The following is a 19,969-nucleotide window of genomic DNA, read 5'->3' on the forward strand; positions in this document are numbered from 1 at the left end:
AAGAGTGTATCATGAAGTAGGAGCGTATCGTGAAGTAAGAGCGTATCATGAAGTAGGAGCGTATCGTGAAGTATAAGCGAATCGTGAAGTATAAGCGAATCGTGAAGTATAAGTGAATCGTGAAGTAGGAGCGTTAACCAGTATAAGTGAAGTAGAAGCGATAACAAGTATAAGTGAAGTACAAGCGTAATAAGTATAAGTGAAGTAAAAGTGATAACAGTATAAGCTTATCATGAGTGAAAGCATTATCAAATAAGATTTTAAACTAAGTAGAAGTGAAGCAGTGGTATCTTAGCCAAGTAAGAGTATAAAACCGTAGGTGAAAGCCTTTATTCTTGAGAAAATCACGACGGGGTATTCTGTTGTAAAATAAGTTTGAAAACCTTTAGAAATCCTTTGGAAACTTTTCATAAACCAGCTTAAAATGAATTTTGATAAAACAGCATAAGTAAGAGTTTTTGAACACGTAAAAACCTTTTAGAAAACCATTTATAGTGTCCTACTTGGTAGAACAGTTTACAGTGTGGTAAATCCTTGTGTATGCGGGTTATCAATCACATGTGATTGATATGATAACTGGCATGTTTAACTTGTATTACCCCCTATAAAACAAGTAAAAACATTTAAAAGTTTCATTCAGGGGTATGAACTCACCTGATGTAAGTGGATCCGATGGAGGTGTCGGTATAGGATGCTAAGTGTCAAGTGAAGACTTGACCACACACGCGAATCCTATTTAACATGTAATGATACATTTAAGTATCCAATTAGTCGTTTAATAACTAATTAAGCAAGTAAGGATGTCTTACGACATAAAGACACTTTGCTACAATTGTTAAAAGTGTCCCGGGTTGCATAGAAGGTGAGTATGGACTCACATTGGAGTTTACTCCTCAAAATGGGCACAATATGGAGTTTACGGTCCAATGTTTACTCCTTGAGGACTTTACGGCCGTAAACACATGATTCTACGGTCGTAAACTCATGTTGGCCCATTCCTTTGGTTGTTTGGTGGTTCTAACTCTTGTATACAAGGTTCTAGTAGCTTTTAGAGGCATCGGAAGGTGTTTAGGGCACTTATACACCTTGGAAAGGTGTTTACGGTCTAAGTAGATACACTTGGGGAGTTTACTACCTTAAACACATGAGTTTATGGTAGTAAACTCATGTTAGTCCCCAAATCATGTGTTTTTGTGGTTGTAGTTTAAGCATACGAAGTTCTAGGTCCAAATCCAAGCCATAGGAAGTGCTAAAGGCACTTTAACACCCTTTGGGGGTGTTTATGGTCTAAGATTGGGTGTTTACGGTCCAAGAACCTTCTTGGGCCGTAAACTCATGTGTGACATGATATTGCATGCTTTGGTGCATAAAATGAAGGGAGATAATGTTCTATGCACTCTAGGAAGTTCATGGAACCCTTGGAGGTGTTTGAGGGATAGTTTGACACTTAAACAAGTGTTTATGGTCCATGCACATGGGTTTACGGTCCAAGAACATTCTTAGACCGTAAACTCATGTTTACTCCCCATTTGGTCCGATTTTGGTGTTCTAAGTCCTTTCGGGTAAGCATCTAAGCCATTTCTAAGCATGAGAAGTGGTTTGGAAGGGTTTTTGAGCATTAAAACCCCATTATGAGTGTTTACGGTCCATGAAGGTGTTCATGGGCCGTAAACTCATGTTCTTGGTGTTTCCGGACGGTTAAGTCACGAATTTGCAAGCTAGGTAAGTTAGATAACAAACTAGGAAGGTTAACTTACCGATTTGGAGCTTGAATGGGCGATTTTTGACCAAAACCCGTTTGTAGAGAGAGAAAGTAGAGAGAGAGTGTGTATAAGGTGGTAAAAAGGTGGGAGTGAATCCCACTCCTCCCTTATATAGGGTGGGGCTTATGGCCTGACTAGGGTTCTCCTGACCCCAACCGCGAACGGGTTTTTCACCACTTCCTTAATCACGACAAATTTTAAAATTATACCGCCTTAATTTTTGTTCGCTTGACGAATATTATTTAAAATATTCCAACGGGTTTAATTTCGGTCAAAAATATTTTCGGGATGAATTTGACTAATTTTTGACGTAACTAATTTCGATGTTAATTTTTGACGTTAACTCCGACGTTAAAACTAACGGAAATTTTTGGGTTGTCACATTTAGCAGGCTATTAAGGAATCCAAATGAGAGACCATCTATGATTTATTTATTTATTTATTTATGTGATTAGGTGGAACTTGAGGCTATGAGGACAGAGTATGGAAATGCTCAGTTAGAATGTAGTGCAGCTGATGAACGTTCAAAGTTATTGGCTTTTGAGGTTATTGGATTCGATGAGAAGGTATAATTTTAATTAACTAAATTTAAAAAAAAAAAAAAACAATGCCATATCTTTTTCAGATAGTATGTATATATATATTCATAAACATGTGTCTTTTGTAGGCACTCAGACTGAGGTCTAATGAGCTAAAACTTGAAAGACAACCGGAAAACTTGGAAGCTAAAATGTCCTCACAGAACTATGTTTTGACCTTATGAATTTAAAGTACTACTCTTTTATTAGTATTATCTAAATATTCGTTTAACTAATAACTACACGTGCTGGTTTATGAAGATGTTCAGTCATAGAAAGTACAAGTTTCAGTAACTAAATACCTATAATAATTCATCATTCAATGATTCAAACTAATATCTTGTCTTTTTATGTGTACCTTTTTTTATGTGTCCCTTCTGGTCCTAAAATCCAATCCAATGAGTAGAAAATTGTTGTTCAAGTTTGAACCATCCAAGATCTTCTTAAAGATGAATATGATGAAGATCTTTTTGAGTATTATGCCACCTCACAACTTCTTTTAGTTTCTTTAGACGGGAGTGTGAAATTATTTGGGGAGCCAACTCTATACACATCACTTGATCCCTCCCCTGATCAGAAATACATTTTACTGGTATGCATACTTACTTGAAAACCTTGATCAATTGGTACAGTAGAGAATGAATGGTGTTGTAAGTTGTTATATAATAAGTAATTATATTATATTTTGGTAAAGGGAGGAGATACAAGATGTTGGTGATGCCAAAGTAGAAGTTTCACCTAGTGACACGTAAGTAAAGTCTTATTACTCCATTATGCATCATATTCCTCGACATTTGAATCTGATATGATATGTGACACAGAGATACGGGTGAAAAGAAGATAATATGGCACAACGACAAGGAGAAGTATTATGAGAGTGTGGTGACTCTAATGTTGGACCAGAAGGAAGGGGAGTTACAAGTGAATGAGCTGAAGGTCCTGACCTCCAAAGAGTCTAACAAATATTGAGGTTTCTGTGATTAATAGATATTGATATAATTAAGGTAATTGTTATTTATTAGTTTTAGTTAATTATTAATATATGTTAGTTTTAATGGTTAATTAAGGTAATTGTCATTATTAATAGCTAATATTCGTTAGTTTTAATTATCAATATCTATTAATAGCTAATATTTGGAGGTCCAAACCTCCAAAGAGTAACAAACATTGAGGTTTCTTATTTAATTGTTATTTGTTAGTTTTAATTTTTTTTTCCGTTTCTTAATTTTATATGGATAATGAGACACACAAAATAAATAGGAGTGCAAAACTTCAATTGTTTTTCTTTTATTTCTTTCTAATAAGTAATAATGGATTTAACCAAAATGGTGTTATTAAAAAAACTATTCACAAATCTAGTATAGTTTTAAAAATATTTACTAAAATAGTGTTTTTCTTCATTTTACTTCTATTATTCAGTTTTTCTTATTATCTTTTTATTTTAAATATCTTTTTTTACTATCTTTTTAATTTTATTTTTAATATATGTTTTCTTCTTTTTCTAAAAATCAGTTTTTTTTAAGTGTAGATGAGTGTAACGAATATACAAAAATGAATATTTATATATATGACTGCATTTCTTATAAAAATATATCTTAATTAATATCATAACGATACATTAGATGTAAAATCAACGTAATATATAACACCACTAATATTTTTTTTTTCACTTTACAAGCTAAGTTTATCATGCTGCTACTACTACTAGTGATAATTTATTTTGTAAAAGGTTATTAGACGACTTGTCATAGATAAAGAGAAAGGTAACTTGGTGAAGGTTGACCGATTTGGTTATGTGAAGAGGACTATGCATGGCACAAAACTGCTATCCACCCAAGCTGTAAGGTGTGGCCTTTAACCTTAATATTATGAAGAGGACTTGTCGTAGATAATTATTTTTACTTTTTATGTTTTGAATCATTTCGTTGTTAACCGTGTGCTTCTGAAAGTGAGTTGTATGGGAGGGAACTGGTGGACCTGCGGAATGAAAGTCTGTGGGAGTTTCTCATGTGTAGGTAGGTAGTCACTCTATTTATTTATTTATTTTTTTTTAATATATAAATTCATTATTCCCACCATCAGATATGTGACATCTTTCCAGTTTTAGATAAATAAAACTAATTTGATCCATTATTGTTGTATTTCAAATGGTTGATAGATTGGATGAAGGGATTATTTCACCGGATCTTGGCATACTTTATGAATTTTTTCTAATAAAATACTTTATTTTGTATGTTGATTTTCATCGGTGTATGAATTTTTTCGTTTGCTTCAGGCTGTTGGTAAGGCCCTCTTTAGGGCTCATGTTAAAGGTCAACTAAAGGTAAATTTATAATTAATTAAGGCCTTGAATAGTAGTAATATTATAATTAATTTTATGCTACAGAATGAGATAATGTCGAAGCCAGAGCTGTTTGTAGAGCCTGATCCAGAGCTACCTTTAGCACTTCTTGACCACAGGGGCATCTCCAACTCCAAGTCGAGCAAACATGGCTAACAACATGCAACAAATGTCAGAACTTACTGGATCTGCTTTGGAGCAGCTTGCATTACAAACACTTGCACGATTCAATTTCAAGGTGCATTCAAGATTTGTATAATTCACAAATTAGTTGTAAAAATTGCAAAAGTCAGCAATGCATAGGGACAAAAAATGTAGTTTATTCAATTTACTATTCTTTACCATTACAATTTCATGCATGTAGGGCCATGATCTTCTTCAATTTGCAGGAGATGATGGAGCCACAAGGAAAGATGCTGCTCTTTGCTGCTGCAAGAGATGATGGAGCCCAGTAGATCCAATGGTTGCTCTTTGTTGCTGTAAATTAGTTGTAAATTCTTTTTCACTTACCATTACTTTTTCTTAAATATATGTATACGTGGTAGGATCTTCAAGTTCGGAAGTATGCAGTATCAGTGGTTGGTAGATTATCTGAAAAAACCCTGCATATGTTTTTCTAGCACTTCGGCGTCGCCTTATTCAGTTGTTAACATATATTGCACAAATGTGAGAACTCAATCTTCTTGTCACTAACTTTTAAATGTTTAATAATATATTATTTAAATACCTTCTCTTTATTTCTCTTATTTTTCAAACAAATGCAACTAACATTCCTTATTTGATTCTTCTATTAATTATATTAGCATATTAATTTTTGACTTTTATTTGATCAGGTCACAAGAATTATCGGAGAAGGGGTTCATTAGTCTTAAAGAATTATGAAAGGAAAGATGCAACTCTACTTAGTTGGAATTTGATGTTTATCATCTTTGTGTATATCTTTGTAGTTTGTATAGCATTACTTTGCAGAAGGTGTCCCTTGATACACAATGTAGTATTAGGTTATATAGTTAGGGAAAACCTCTTAATAACAATGTACAATTAGATCCCCTTAATATCAATGTATTACAATTTTTTGACATGATGTTATTGGATGAATTTGATTGTTTTGGTATATATTTGTTTACATATTTTTGTATTATGCGTAAATGAGTATCGTAAAGACGCATCGTAAATGGTTACTAAAGTTTATGACACACAAATGCGTGTTATCTTCATTTATGACAAGGGCTTCCTTGATACGCATTGTGTGTCATAAACACGCACTTTGTAAGGTTACGACACGCAAATACGTGTCGTCTTCCTTTATGACAGGGCCTTCCTTGATACGCATTGCGTGTTATAACTGCACGTCGTCTATAGACGACGTGCAAATGCGTGTTGTATCTCGATATGACAGGACCTTCCTTGATACGTATTTGCGCGTCGTCTGAGCGTTTTACGACACGCATTGTGCATCGTAAAAGACTATTTTTCTAGTAGTGGACCTTTCAGGGTTATAGCCCGGGTGGGCAAGGTGGCATATCGGCTGGACCTACCAGCTGAACTCAATCAGATTCACAGTACTTTTCACATCTCCTAGTTACGGAAGTGCCTGGTGGACGACTTGGTAATGGTGCCTTTGGAGGATATTCAGGTGGATGACAGCCTGAACTACATTGAGCGGCGAGTGGTGATCCTCGACAGGAAGTCGAAGGACTTGAGGAATAAGAGGGTGGAGCTGGTAAAGGTGCAATGGCCACACCGCAAAGGCTCGGAAGATGAGATGAGGGAGCACTACCCTCAGCTGTTTTCAGCAACAACAATGGACTTCGAGGACGAAGTCTAATTCAAGTGGGGGAGATTTGTAACATCCGAGATTTTTCAAGGTATTATGAGTATCTGCCTTAATAAATTTATGGGTTGTTTGGTTGGACTTTGACTTTGGGCCCTTAAGAGTGGGTTGGGGAACATTGTACGCGGGGCGTACATTGCTATGTACGCTCAGCGTAATTAGGAAAAGGAAACAGAAAATCCATTCACGTACGCTCAGCGTACGTGTGCAGATCCATAAACCCTAAAATATAGTTTGCTCCCTATATAAAGAACATAACCCCTATTGGTTCAACCTCCTTTCACTCTTACCCAGCCACCACGAAAACCCTAGCTCCTTTTGTGCACCTTTGTGTTTTAGAAGCCATTTAAGAGTGTTTGTGTGTTGTTTTACTGAGAAAAGAAGAAAGGGGCTTGAAGAAGAAGCAAGGATCCACCAAGAGCTTGTAGATCCAGAGGATTGACACCATTTCTGACTCTTTTGTGGTATCAAGCTCCATACTTGACCATTGTATGCTTAGATTTGTTTATTTGGGGTTTTTTATGTCCTTTTTGACCTCATTGTTGGGAGTGTTTGAGTATTGTTGGTTCCAGAGCTTAAGAGTTGTCCTTTTGGACTCTTAGAAACACCTAGGGTCATAAAAATCGGATCTTGGTGATTAAGCCAAAACCATGCAAGGGTTAGATGGTCTTAAAGTTGGTATAATGGACCAAAATCATGTTTTGACCCCAACCATCCATGCAAGAACCTAAAGTTTGTAACTTTATGGCTTGGGAGGCCTTAAAGGACCTGGAAACTGGATTAAGTCAGAAGTGAAGCCCCAAGGAAACTAGGTAGTACACTAAGCGTAAACCCTGGTACGCTGCGCATACTGGGGTGGTTCACGGTCCGTTACCGTTAGGTTCAACCTCCATTTGCGGCCAAGAGTACGCTGGGCGTACTTGCCAGGTACACCGCGCGTATGTGTGCAAAATGGAAACCATGGGCTTTTGGGCCTTAAGGATCCGGGCCTGGGCTTGGGGCCCTGTGACCCACTGTGAAGTACCAGTTTGGAATTAGAAATCTGGAACTAGTGCATTGGGCCTATTGGGCCAAGATTGGACCCTTGGAGTTATTACCTTTGGACTTGGAGCTTTTAGGCCCAGTTAGGGGGATGGGTACCAATTCAGGAATTGGGAAATTAGTAGGCCTTAAGGAGTCTTTAATAGGCCAATGGAGGGTTGGGCTTAATAGATTAGAATTGGGACTCCTGAATGTCCCAACTGGACCAAGGGGTAAAATGGTCATTTTACCCTAAGATGTGTTATAGACTCGGTGTTAATGTGTTTATGTTAGCCGGAAGTCATCAGAGCAGCTGTTAGAGACTACTTTCCGCAAGATTCGGCATGCAGTTTTCGAGGTGAGTTACCTTCCAGTAGAGGTGGGTCTACGACCACAATGCCGGTCCACCAGTAGGGATTGTTGTTAGATGATTGTATGTGTGATAATTATCTAGGTTGCTATAATTAGATGTGCTTTATGTGTCAGTATGATATGTTGTATGTGATAATGGTAGTAGGAGGGAATAGTCCCCGCCTCGGTTGTTAGGACCGTAGGGTAGGTCAGTACCCCAGGAGTGCTTGATAGTATGATTATGACAGCATGATTATGATAGTATGATTATGAGTTGCTAGTAATAGGGGTGAAATAGTCCTCGTTGCCGGTTGAGATAGATCGGAGGGTAGGTCAGCAGCCCAGAACTGCTTGACATGGGTTGGTCAGCACCCCATAACTGCTTGACACGGGTTGGTCAGCACCCTAGAACTGTTGGACATGGGTGGGTCGGGTTCCCCAGAATTGCCCGACAGTATGTATGTTGTTCGGTATGTGGTATAATGGGGGAAATCACTAAGCTTTGTGCTTATAGTTTTCAGTTTTGATTTCAGGTACCTTTTCGTCTAAGGGGAAGGAGTCGGCAGGGTAGCAGCGCATCGCAAACACATGATTCCGCATTTTAGAATTCTGGGATTTGTAATATGACATTATTACAGTATATTACTATCTGACACTATGGGTTTGAGACATGTAACTATGGTTTATGAACTAATGTGATATCAGCATTGTTTTCCTCAACTAAATTTTATAAGCAATATAATTAAAACAAAATTTTTGGTCTTGATTTTTTGGATGTTACACTTTGTTTGATCGATTGTTCATTGATTGGGTATATATGCGATTGAGTTTTTTTCTTCGGAATTTAGGGTATTATGATTTTATGCTTTTTGTGATATTTTACTTAAAATTGGTTACATATGTATGATCTGTAGGTTCCGATTAAGCAAACCCAATGATATTTCCACGCCCCACCACATGGTGTGTCACGTTCTCACTATTCCTAGATTTTGCATTCACTATTATATGATGTTTTTGCTAATCGAGTTCTAACATGAGCAGAAAAGTAACAACAGATCTAGTTTCAGTTTCTAACAAATTCAGACGAAACATCATTCCAATGCAAATTTTGAAGCAACTCACCAACAATTGATTCGGTCTCGCCACTGCTATCACAGGGGAGTCTATTCCAATTTTCCTTTTTTAGCTTTTATGTGCTTTATTGTTTATACATAAAATGGGGATATTGTATGAAATAAGTGTGGCGTAGGGTCGAATAAGGATATAAAAACATGCTAGATTAAAAAAAATAAAGACTTGAAAAAATGGTCTAAAATGGAAAAATCTAGACAATTTAAATTTTTTGTTTTGATATTATTGCGTTAGAACTAAGTTTGCTAGTGTTATGTGAGATAATTTTAAGGTTTAGTTAACCCAAGATGTTATAGTATATTTGTGGCTTCCCAGTTCTATTGAAATCATGAGACAAAAACACAAACTTATGCATTTTGAGGGATATAATACGTTTTGCATCGTATACTGAAATATACACATGAAAATTTATATAGTCATTACATATTAGACTATATCATTAGACAATAAATGTTGAAGTTAAGTTTCCAAGCTTAAAGATATGTTTTTTCTAGGTTTTTAGTAGAGAAAAAAATGAGTTGTGAAAAAAAAAAACAAAAAAAGTAGTGAAAAAGAAAAAAAAATGTCAAAAGTTATTGAATGAATAAGAGCTTACAAACTATGTAGATAATAAAGTCATAATTACAAAGACATCAAAATTATTAAATTTATTTTCAATGTTATTTTATCGTATCTATGTTTGAGAACTTCACAAAAACACCTTGAAGATAAGGAATTTTATAAGGGTGTATTCATGAATATTGTTCAAAACTAGTAATTGAGCCCGCGCTTTGCCGCAGATTTTTAAGTGTTTTTGTTACGAAAGTAGATGAGAGAAAATCAAATTATATATACTACGGGGATACTGAATAGCCACGAAAGTTTAGAAAACGAATGAGTGAAAGAGAAATTTTCGAAAGTTGAAGACGGAGGGAGTGAAAGTGATATTTTAAAAAGTAAAAAGATGGAATATATGATTTTATAAAATAGAAGGGTTCCAAGTGATGGATAATGCAAAGTTGAGGATAAAAGATGAAGAGGTAAAAGTGATATTTTACAAAGTTGGAGGTGGAGGGGGTGAAAGTGATACTTTAAAAAGTAAATTGATAGAAATATTATCTTACAAAATAGAGGGGTTGCAAGTAACTGATTATATAAAATAGTATCAGCTATAATGATTTTTCTATTGAGAGAGTAAAGTAAATTTCTAAAAGATAGAGGGGTGGAAAATGCATTTTACAGAGTATAGGAGGAAAAATCATATTTATATATACTACGGGATAAACACGAAAGTTTAGAAAACGGAGGGGTGAAAGTGATATTTTAATAAAGTAAAAGTATGAAAAAAAAATCATTTTACTAAATATGAGGGTTTAAAATGACAGATTATACAAAGTTGAGGGATTAAAACTACACTTTAAGCATTGATATGCTTGTATAATGTGCATTACCACTTGTACTATTCCCTACAGTCAATTTTAGTGAATTTTACAGAACGAAGATAAACACAAAAACTTAGAAAATGAGTGGTGAAAGTGACATTTTACAAAGTTGAAGGTAGAGAGGGTGAAATTTATATTTTAAAAATAAAAGGGTTACCACTTGTACTAATACTTACAATGAACGGGGACGAGGATAAATACAAAAATTTAGAAAATAGAGGGTAAAAGTGATAATTTATAAAGTTGAAGGTGAAGGGGGGTGCAGTGATAATTTACAAAATAAAGAGAAGAAAAATATCATTTTACAAATTAAAAGGTTTACCACTTGTACTATTAGCTACAATAAATTTTACGGGGACCGAGATAAACACAAAAGTTTAGAAAATAAAAAGGTGAAAGTGATATATTACAAAGTTGAAGGTATAGGGAGTGAAAGTGATATTTTAAAAAGTAAATAAATAAAAAAATATCATTTTACAAAGTAAAGGGGTTGCAAGCGGCATGTTATACAAAATAGAGGTTATAAGTGAAGGATTATAGAAAGTTGGGGGATTTAATTTGAACTTCCTGCATTAAACACTTATATATCATGCATAAAATCATATACTTTTAGCTATAGTGATTATTACTCACAATCGAAAGTTTAGTTTTTGTATATATTTATAATGAGTGTGAACGTTTATAAGAATTGTGAGTATTTAGGATTTGATAAATAATTAGAATCTAGACACAAATATAAATTAGTTTTGTTTGGAGACAAAAAAAAATAATGTGAAGTATTTTGATAACAAGTATTTTACACATATATTTCTAGCATTACCCTATTATTTTATATTATATTTTGATCTTATTTGGAACATAAGGTGCGTATAAAGCTTTGGATTATTATTTTACATATATATAATATGTTGTTGGAGTGAAAAGGAAGCAAAAAACGCTGAAAAACGGAGCTGAATCGGAAAAACTGAAAAGAAAAAAAAAACTTATCCGGAGGCACGCCACATCTTTTCGAAAAATAAAATTTTGATTTTTTCAAGTTAACTATTTCATGTCCAATATGGAAACTCGATACCACGATGTGGCTATGCTGAAAACTATAAATGGATAAATAAATTAACCCTAATGAGATATCTTACAACCTACTTTGATTTATGCGACAATACAACTCATAGTTTCCATTTTGAGGGTCTAGAAGGCAGTCGAGGGGGGCGTCTAGCTAATATAAAGCGAATATCTGGAGGATTCAAGAGCTGATTCATAACGAGAAGCATTCAGTTTGCTGTTCTGACTACGATTAGTAATCCGATTATTTTCCTATTATCTTACTTTCTGATTTTGGGCTCTAAACCCTTTTGCTTTGTGCTTAAAGTAGATTAATTGTTGAAATTATGGATGAATTTGTTATTTGGATTATTTATTCTTGTTTTTATTTTGTCAAGTTTGATTGAAAATCCATATGTGTTAAAGATCGTTACTTTATAACCTATTGCTGAATTAATAGAGTTTAGATGACCAATCTGACGGTGTGAATTTGAATCATAGTTGTTCATCATCATTGATAATTATGACTAGTGTTTTATCATAACCTAGGGTTAGGTTAATAAAGTTATGAACTTTAATGTATGTGCATGTTTTAGATGATCAATCTATGTATGATTTAACTCTCATGACCATTAAGATTAATAAAGATCAAATAATGCTTAATACAATCTGAACACTGATTTTTCGGAATATTGGTTCACTTGATCATTACAATTAATAACCAGTTAAAATCAAAAGATTAGTAGTCTGACCAATTATGATAGTCATATTAAGATTGAGTGATTGATGAATAAACAACCATTGCACTTAGTAATTAGCCATAATTTGATATGTATCTGAAGTGATTCGTTTCCAATTAGTTTATCTAGTTAGTTTAGTTAATGAATTGCTTGAGATTTTATAATAAAAAAACCCTCCCCTTTATTGCTTTCGTTTATTTAATGTAATCTATAATAAAAAAAATGTTAATTCACCGCCGTTCCCCTTTTGTTTAACACCATTGTTTATCAAACTATATTATACTCCATCATGCCGTTATCCTTTTGTTCAACACCATTGTTTATCAAACTATATTATACTCCATCATGTTCACCGCCTATAATGAGTTGGTTTAGATGCAATAGACTAAAAATTATAAATGTAAAACTTATAATGAGTTGGTTTAGATGCAATAGACTAAAAATTATAAATGTAAAACTAATACATTAAAATATACATCAACTAACAATAGAAAAACATCTTTTCCATTTGATTTTGTGAGGGATCGTCTCTCTAACACAAGCATTAATTTTAAATTTTAGTTTAGCCTTCAATGATTTCACCGATCCAAACATTGAACATCCATGTACGCATACACATGTGCGGAGCCCACTGATGAAGAAATATATTTCTATAATCAATGTGTCGAGTTCATATTATGGTACATTCCATTGACTCTTGGGACAAATGTAACATGATACCATTGGGTAGGGATCTAAACCGGTCCGGAACCAGGCTAAACCAATCCGGAATAGAAAGAATCAAAAATCGAAAATGATGGATTGGAAGAATTGGAAACCGGACCGGATACCATTAATCAGTTCCAACCGGTTCCGGTTCCAATTTGATTATTCGGTTAAAAAATTTATACCTACCATCAAGAACATTTTGTTTTACACGTGTACATACAAAATTATCCATTTCAATCTAACTAATAATTGATAAATAATTAAATAAATAGATAAATAAATGCATAGTTTAAATATTCGATGCTATAAATTAAATTTAACCCAACCGCACAAACCAGAGAAGAGTGGCCGCCGATGGCGACTGAGGAGGAACAACATCAGCATCAAGACCCAATTCATGTTATATTTTCAACCAACCACTAGACTCGTTCAAATATAATTCATTTATTACATCCCAACGTTTCAACTTTCAACCACCAAAACAAAGACTCTATTTTTGGTAAAAACAAGGCTTCTGTTTTATTCAATTTTTTACTTCTTAAAATTGGGATACAGTATTTGTAATCCAACAGCCTTCGAAAGTCGAAACCCATTTTGTAGATTTGAAATAAATTAACCTTGGTGTTGCCGTATTGGATTTGGAAATTACCACTTTATACAACAATTTGTAACCGTATTTTATGTGTAAAATTCTGAGACGTACGTTTTTGATATTGATATAAGATGAAATGGTTTTCATCTAGAAACAGCTTTTTTTTTTTAAAAGAGATTAATCAAGATTCAAATAAAAAGAAAAGCACCAATATTGTATATTAATTTATAATATAAATATTTTAATAGAATATTTCACAAAAATTAATTCTGAATAAGTGTTTTAAAATTTTGGTATTGATGGTGTTTTTTATAAGTTTTATTTTGCCACTATTAAGATAAGCAAAATAAAAACACAATCAATATATATATATATATATATATATATATATATATATATATATATATATATATATATATATATATATATATATATATATATATATATATATATATATATCGTCTACTATTTTTAAATCTAAGAAACCTTTATATTATTATTATTATTATTATTATTATTATTATTATTATTATTTAAGTTTAATGTGGAGGATTTCCATTAAATTGATTAAAATAAATTTTACATAGAGTAGCGGGTAAACGAGTAAAACTGTGTCGCAACCCATTTTTGAAAGACAAAACTAATTTTTTTAAAAACAACATTCATGGATCTTAGGGTCACAATATTACTATGCATGACCCGTTGGACTCTATTGAAGAGTTCCACAACATCTGGCGCAAGGAAACCAAAAGTATCAAATGCAAAAGGCATAAACGTGTGTTGATTGTATATGCATGTTTTCTCATGCTTTGCCACTTTGCAAGATGCAACTTTTATTTAAAGCAGCTTGCCCCACAGTGAACACACCACTCCCCAAGCCCACAAGTAGGGTTGTTCACTATTTGGATAAAACTGAATTGTTCAATTGGACAATTTTGATTGGACTATTTGATTCGGATATTCGGATTTTTGGATTGGATTTCAACAAAACCGAATTATTATTTTGGATTTCGGATTGACTTTGGTTTATGAAATAAGAACCTAATAGTCCAAAAAAACCGAACAACAATTTATTATTTATTTATTTTTAATATATCTAGAATTATTTATTAATTTTATAATTTATTTTTTTCAAAGAAGTTCAAAAAGGTTCACATAATAAACAATTTAATTTGCATTTTCTCTCAAAAGTTTTTTATCTATTAAATATTAAATTATAATATACCTTCTTACTAGTTGTTTATAAATTTTAAATCACAACTAAATAATTTATTTTTGCTTCTTCATTAAAATTTAGATAATATTATAATTATATGTTGTTTTAAATTGTTCTGACTTGTGAAACCGAATTACAAAAACCGATCCAACCGAATAGTAATTGGATTGGATCGGATCGGATTTGAATTTAGTTTAGACAATTCGGATCCATATTTTGAAAACCGAAATCAATTTGGATTTGCTTAATTGGATCGGATCAAACCGATCCATCCAAACGAACACGCTTACCCACAAGAGGGGAAACCCCTGTTAAATCCAGACATGCATGCTTCCTTCTAGCCCATCCAAAAACTAAAACATCCGTTGGTCGAAGTGTTGATCTTCCTTCCAATGGGTCAGTCAAAAAGTTCACAGGTGCTTCTTTCTTGGCAGAAATCTCGGTGTGCCTAAATATGTCGAAAAGAACATCCCTAACCAGATCGTATTGGTACTTAAAACTCAAGAGCTCTCTATAATGAACTGAATGCTCCCCAAATGAGTTCAAGCATGCCTTGCGACAAACTGAGCATGTCTCATTAACTGGAAATAAAAGGATCATAGCGTGATACTTGAGGATAACACGATACTCCACTGACGACATATGCTGCCTAAGACCGTCAATAAGAATAGTCATCAGAAAATCTTGAGCATGTGGTGCCCTTAGACACTCAAAAACTATTCTATGCCTAATCGTCATGTCAAAGTGAACTTCCATGTCGTGGACAATTTTACTAAAAATGTCACTCGTTAATGAATATTGGGCATTTGGAGGGGTGGTGTCCTTATTAGTGAAATCATTGATATCAAAGCCCGAAATCGTATCACGAAGACATGCCAAAGCACAAACATAATCAAAATTCATACTACATATGTCGTTATCTTGTAAGATGTGGTCTTGTAGCACCCACGATTTAGCTTGTGAGGCCAAAAAGCATAGGAGGAAGCTTTTACAGTTAAGTACAACCCCAAACCACCAAACATAGTTGGTAATGAAGCAAGTCGTTATTGAATGTCCCTAAAGAAAGAACCCCCACAAACCACAATATCCTCAATCGACCCATGTAACCCTTTATTAAAACACTAAGTTGTCTCCTCCATGTGAATGGGGTGGGATATCCTCGGGCCAAAGAAAAGTTTGGCGATGCCAGTGCTAGATCGAAGCAAAATGAGCTTACTTTGGGGTTCATGTAACTATACAAGAAGACGCATCAAATCAATAGCATCAACGACGACAATGACGACGACGAAAACGACGGCAACAACAACAACAACAACAACAACAACAACAATAATAATAATAATAATAATACAATCAATCAAAAAAATAAAATATAAAAATAATAACAAAAATTAATTATCTTTCTATATTTTTATTTATATTTATCTTTCTACTAATATAAAATAGTGACAAATGTTATATTTTGAAAAAAATAATAATAATATTTTAAGACACTTGTCATCATTTCACATGGTTAGAAGGATAAATAAAAAGAAAAATAAAAAAAAAATATTTAATTTCTCTAATAATAGTTAATATCAATAAAATATAATTAGAACAACACACGGGTAAGTTTGTTGATCAAAATGTCATGTGGAATGCAACGTAACACTTGCAAAACCCTTTACTTTGGAAAAAAAAATGGTTTTTTTTTTGATATATTTTTTTGAAAATTTAAGGACTTAGAATATATATAAAAAAGATCAGTGATCAAAACAAGTATTTGATTGATAAGAATGACATTAACCTTATCAAAACTAGTATTTGGTTGATAAGAATGGCATTAACCTTATGTATATTCAAGGGGTTTTGTCCTAATCGATATATAAGGTGTTGTAGAATTGTTGCAGTCAACCATCCAAGTCTGGTTTAAGATAAGGTGTACATGTGGAATTAAAATAACTAAATTGTGAGCCAAGCTAAAATAATAATTGTAAATTATACATATGGTTTAGGTATTTTATATGATTGGTTCCTAATTTTTTTTATTTAATTTTGACCGTATCTATTATATGCTTTTGTTGCGCGTTTGGTCCATACCATATTTAAAAAAACTATATTACCCCTATATATTTACCTTTTAAGTTTATTTAATTTTTACTAACTAGTAATTATTTATTTATTAAAAAAGTTTGTTTATAAACTGTTGGTCCTACAGACACCCTTTAATCTTTATCACCTTCCTTCTTAACGTTCCTTCCACCCAATGTTTTAAAAACCTGTTTTTTAGTTCAACCGGTAAAGTGACCAGTTTCCGGTTTAATCGTTTCGACCGCCGGGTTAACCAGTTTCTATAATTTTCATATTTTTTCTTATTTTTCTATATATACATACATATATAAATCATGAATTTGACGTTTACAAGTTCAAACATTAAAAATATACATAAAAATAAGTTGTAGATAACTCAAAATACAATAAAATAACACATAACCATAAGTTTTAATGTTTTATATCAATCCATATACATCTATATATATATATATATATATATATATATATATATATATATATATATATATATATATATATATATATATATATATATATATATATAATACCGAAACAAAATATAGTTTTAGATGAATATAAACTCATCAAAAAAATTTATAGTGTTTACCTTATGTTTTTATTTAGAGAAAACTATATAGATTTGGATAAATTAACAAAAGTTTATTATGCAAATAGTTATTTTCTATGTGTTTATATTCGATTTAACCGGTTCAACCGATTTATTTTGACCGGTTCAACCGGGTTTTTCTAAAAACCGACCAGTTTAATCCGGTTCAGAAATCGACGTAAAACCGATGATAGTTGAATCGTTCCTTCCTAGGTTCCCGGTCCAACCGGTTCGTTCGGACGGTTCAAACCGGTTTTTAAAACATTGTTTCCATATTGTTATCTGTTTCCTTCCCTACTATTGCATAAAATTTTCATGCCCACCATCAAACCCTAATGTCAGAAGCAATCACCATTAGGAGAGTCTCTGACAATATTTATAAGGAGCAAGAAACGAAAGTGAGCCCACCCACATGAACACTTATCCCTTTCTTTTCCCTTTCCCCTTCCCTTCCCCCAATGACCCTCTTTCACCCTTCACCACTATAACTTCCGCTACCTGTAACTTTTCGCCATCGTAGCATGGATGTAGATTTGGTTTCTGAAACAAAGATTGGCAACAATAAAAAAAAATACAAATTCAAGGATGTGACAACCCAAAATTTTTTGTTTTGTCCAGCCAATCAATCAAGAGCCAGACTCATTTCTGCTACCTTTTTGTAACGACACAAATTTTCAAAATAATTTTTCATTTTTAAAACATTCATTCATTCATAAATAAAGTCAAACACATTGTATCAAATGTTATTAGCACAAAGTATCTCCCCAGAATCTCTACAAAAACTCCAATGCGTGTGTGTCTACGAATCATGCCGGCGCCTTCCCGCGCTCATCACTAGTACCTAAAACACATAACACAACAACTGTAAGCATAAATGCTTAGTGAGTTCCCCAAAATACCGTATACAACACATACGCCACTCGAGGCTATAATACGACCCTCCGGTCGATGTGTCTCAGTAAATATCTGACTCAGAAGAAGTGTGATCTATCCTCCGCCTAATCACATAAAGTAATACTCCCATAAATACAACTGTACTTAACCCTAAAAGTCAACAAGGTCAATGGTCAACTTTGACCCAACTCGGCGAGTGCACTAAGGCGACTCGGTGAGTCTACACGTGTCCACTAACTCCCTTAGATCCTCTCTTGGCACGCCGAGTACCTCCCTGACTCGACGAGTTCCACCTGGCATGAATCGCGGGGCCACCACGACTCAACTCGCTGAGTCTCAAGAACAACTCGGCGAGTTCCAACTGAACTCAGCCCCCCTAACTCTCCCTGACTCACCGAGTCATTCCCTCAACTCGACAAGTCCACTCACTGAGTGATTATGGGCAACCTTCATACTACTTGCCGAGTCTGTTCTTCGGACTCGGCGAGTTCATGCCATGTACAAACTTAAAACCACTTCTGAGGTCAGATCTGTTCCATACAATCATAGATCTGGCCTCCCCAAGCATGATAATCACGTAAAGTTCGGACCTTGACACACATATAACATAGAAATGGTCCAAGATGGTGATTTAGCCCCAAAAATGACATTCCAAGTTCAATACTCCGCAAATGACTCATAAAGATCCAAGGGTTAAGGTCTCTGGACCTCTTTGGGTCCAGATCCAGCACACAAACTCGAGAAGGGACCAAATACACCACTTAATCATCCTCTAAAAGGGTTAGAAAACCCTAACATTAAGAATCAATACCAAAACTGAAGAAGGTCCGAGAATAATACCTCAATGCAATCTCTAAGAGCTCAAAACCACCAAAAACGCACCTCCTTCAGCCTCCTCTTTTCTTGAACACTTCCCTTTTGCAAAAACACTAACAAAAGTTCAAGATTTGCCTCTCCTTACTCACAAACGCTCTAGATCAAACTTAGGGTTTCTTTCTGGGGTTAGTGGCCGCAAATGACGGCAATAAGTCCCTTTAAATAGGTCTCAAACCCTAGAAATTAGGGTTTCATTAAACAGCATGGACTCGCCGAGTCCACTCGAGAACTCGTCGAGTCCAGCTGTGAACTCATGTGCAAATCCACGACCATACTCGGCTAGTCTAGATGCCAACTCGCCGAGTTCCCCCACAAAACCCAAAACATGAAGGAACAAATATCATACCTGGGAATCCGGGTGCTACAATTCTCCCCCACTAGAATCAGACTTCACCCTCGAAGTCTCACTCTGCAAACAACCCCGGATGCTGCTCCCGCATCTTACACTCCAGTTCCCAAGTCAACTCTGACCCCTTCCGATGCTGCCATTGGACCTGCACCAAATGCACTTCCTTGTTCTTCAAAACCTTGATCTTCCGATCCCTAATCGTCACTGGTCTCTCAGCATAATTCAGGCTCGCATCCACCAGAATATCTTCTAGTGGAACCATTGCCGACTCGTCAGCTATACACTTTCGCAACTGCGACACGTGGAAAGTGTCGTGAATCTGACCCAACTCTGCTGGCAACTCCAAACGATAGGCTACCCTGCCTACCCTCGCGATCACCCTGAAAGGACCAATATATCGGGGCCCCAACTTGCCACTCTTCCTGAATCGGATGACTCCTTTCCAAGGAGAGACC

General features: G+C 34.4%; 2 long non-coding RNA genes across 3 annotated transcripts; both read left to right on the plus strand.

Annotated features, from left to right (window-relative positions):
- The first annotated feature begins 2,758 nt into the window (after positions 1-2,758).
- LOC122198177 (uncharacterized) lies at positions 2,759-3,507 on the plus strand. Its single transcript, XR_006192073.1, has 3 exons — positions 2,759-2,933; positions 3,036-3,089; positions 3,163-3,507. It is a non-coding gene; the product is annotated as an uncharacterized LOC122198177 (long non-coding RNA).
- A 327-nt stretch (positions 3,508-3,834) lies between these two features.
- On the plus strand, positions 3,835-5,761 carry LOC122198178 (uncharacterized). Of its 2 annotated transcripts, XR_008224180.1 has the most exons (6): positions 3,835-4,356; positions 4,617-4,664; positions 4,728-4,920; positions 5,047-5,145; positions 5,228-5,348; positions 5,516-5,761. It is a non-coding gene; the product is annotated as an uncharacterized LOC122198178 (long non-coding RNA). The 2 variants fall into 2 exon arrangements; XR_006192074.2 differs by having other exon boundaries at positions 3,835-4,920.
- Positions 5,762-19,969: the final 14,208 nt, after the last annotated feature.

The sequence above is a fragment of the Lactuca sativa genome, chromosome 5 (genome assembly GCF_002870075.4).
Source record: "Lactuca sativa cultivar Salinas chromosome 5, Lsat_Salinas_v11, whole genome shotgun sequence".
Lineage (NCBI taxonomy): Eukaryota > Viridiplantae > Streptophyta > Magnoliopsida > Asterales > Asteraceae > Lactuca > Lactuca sativa.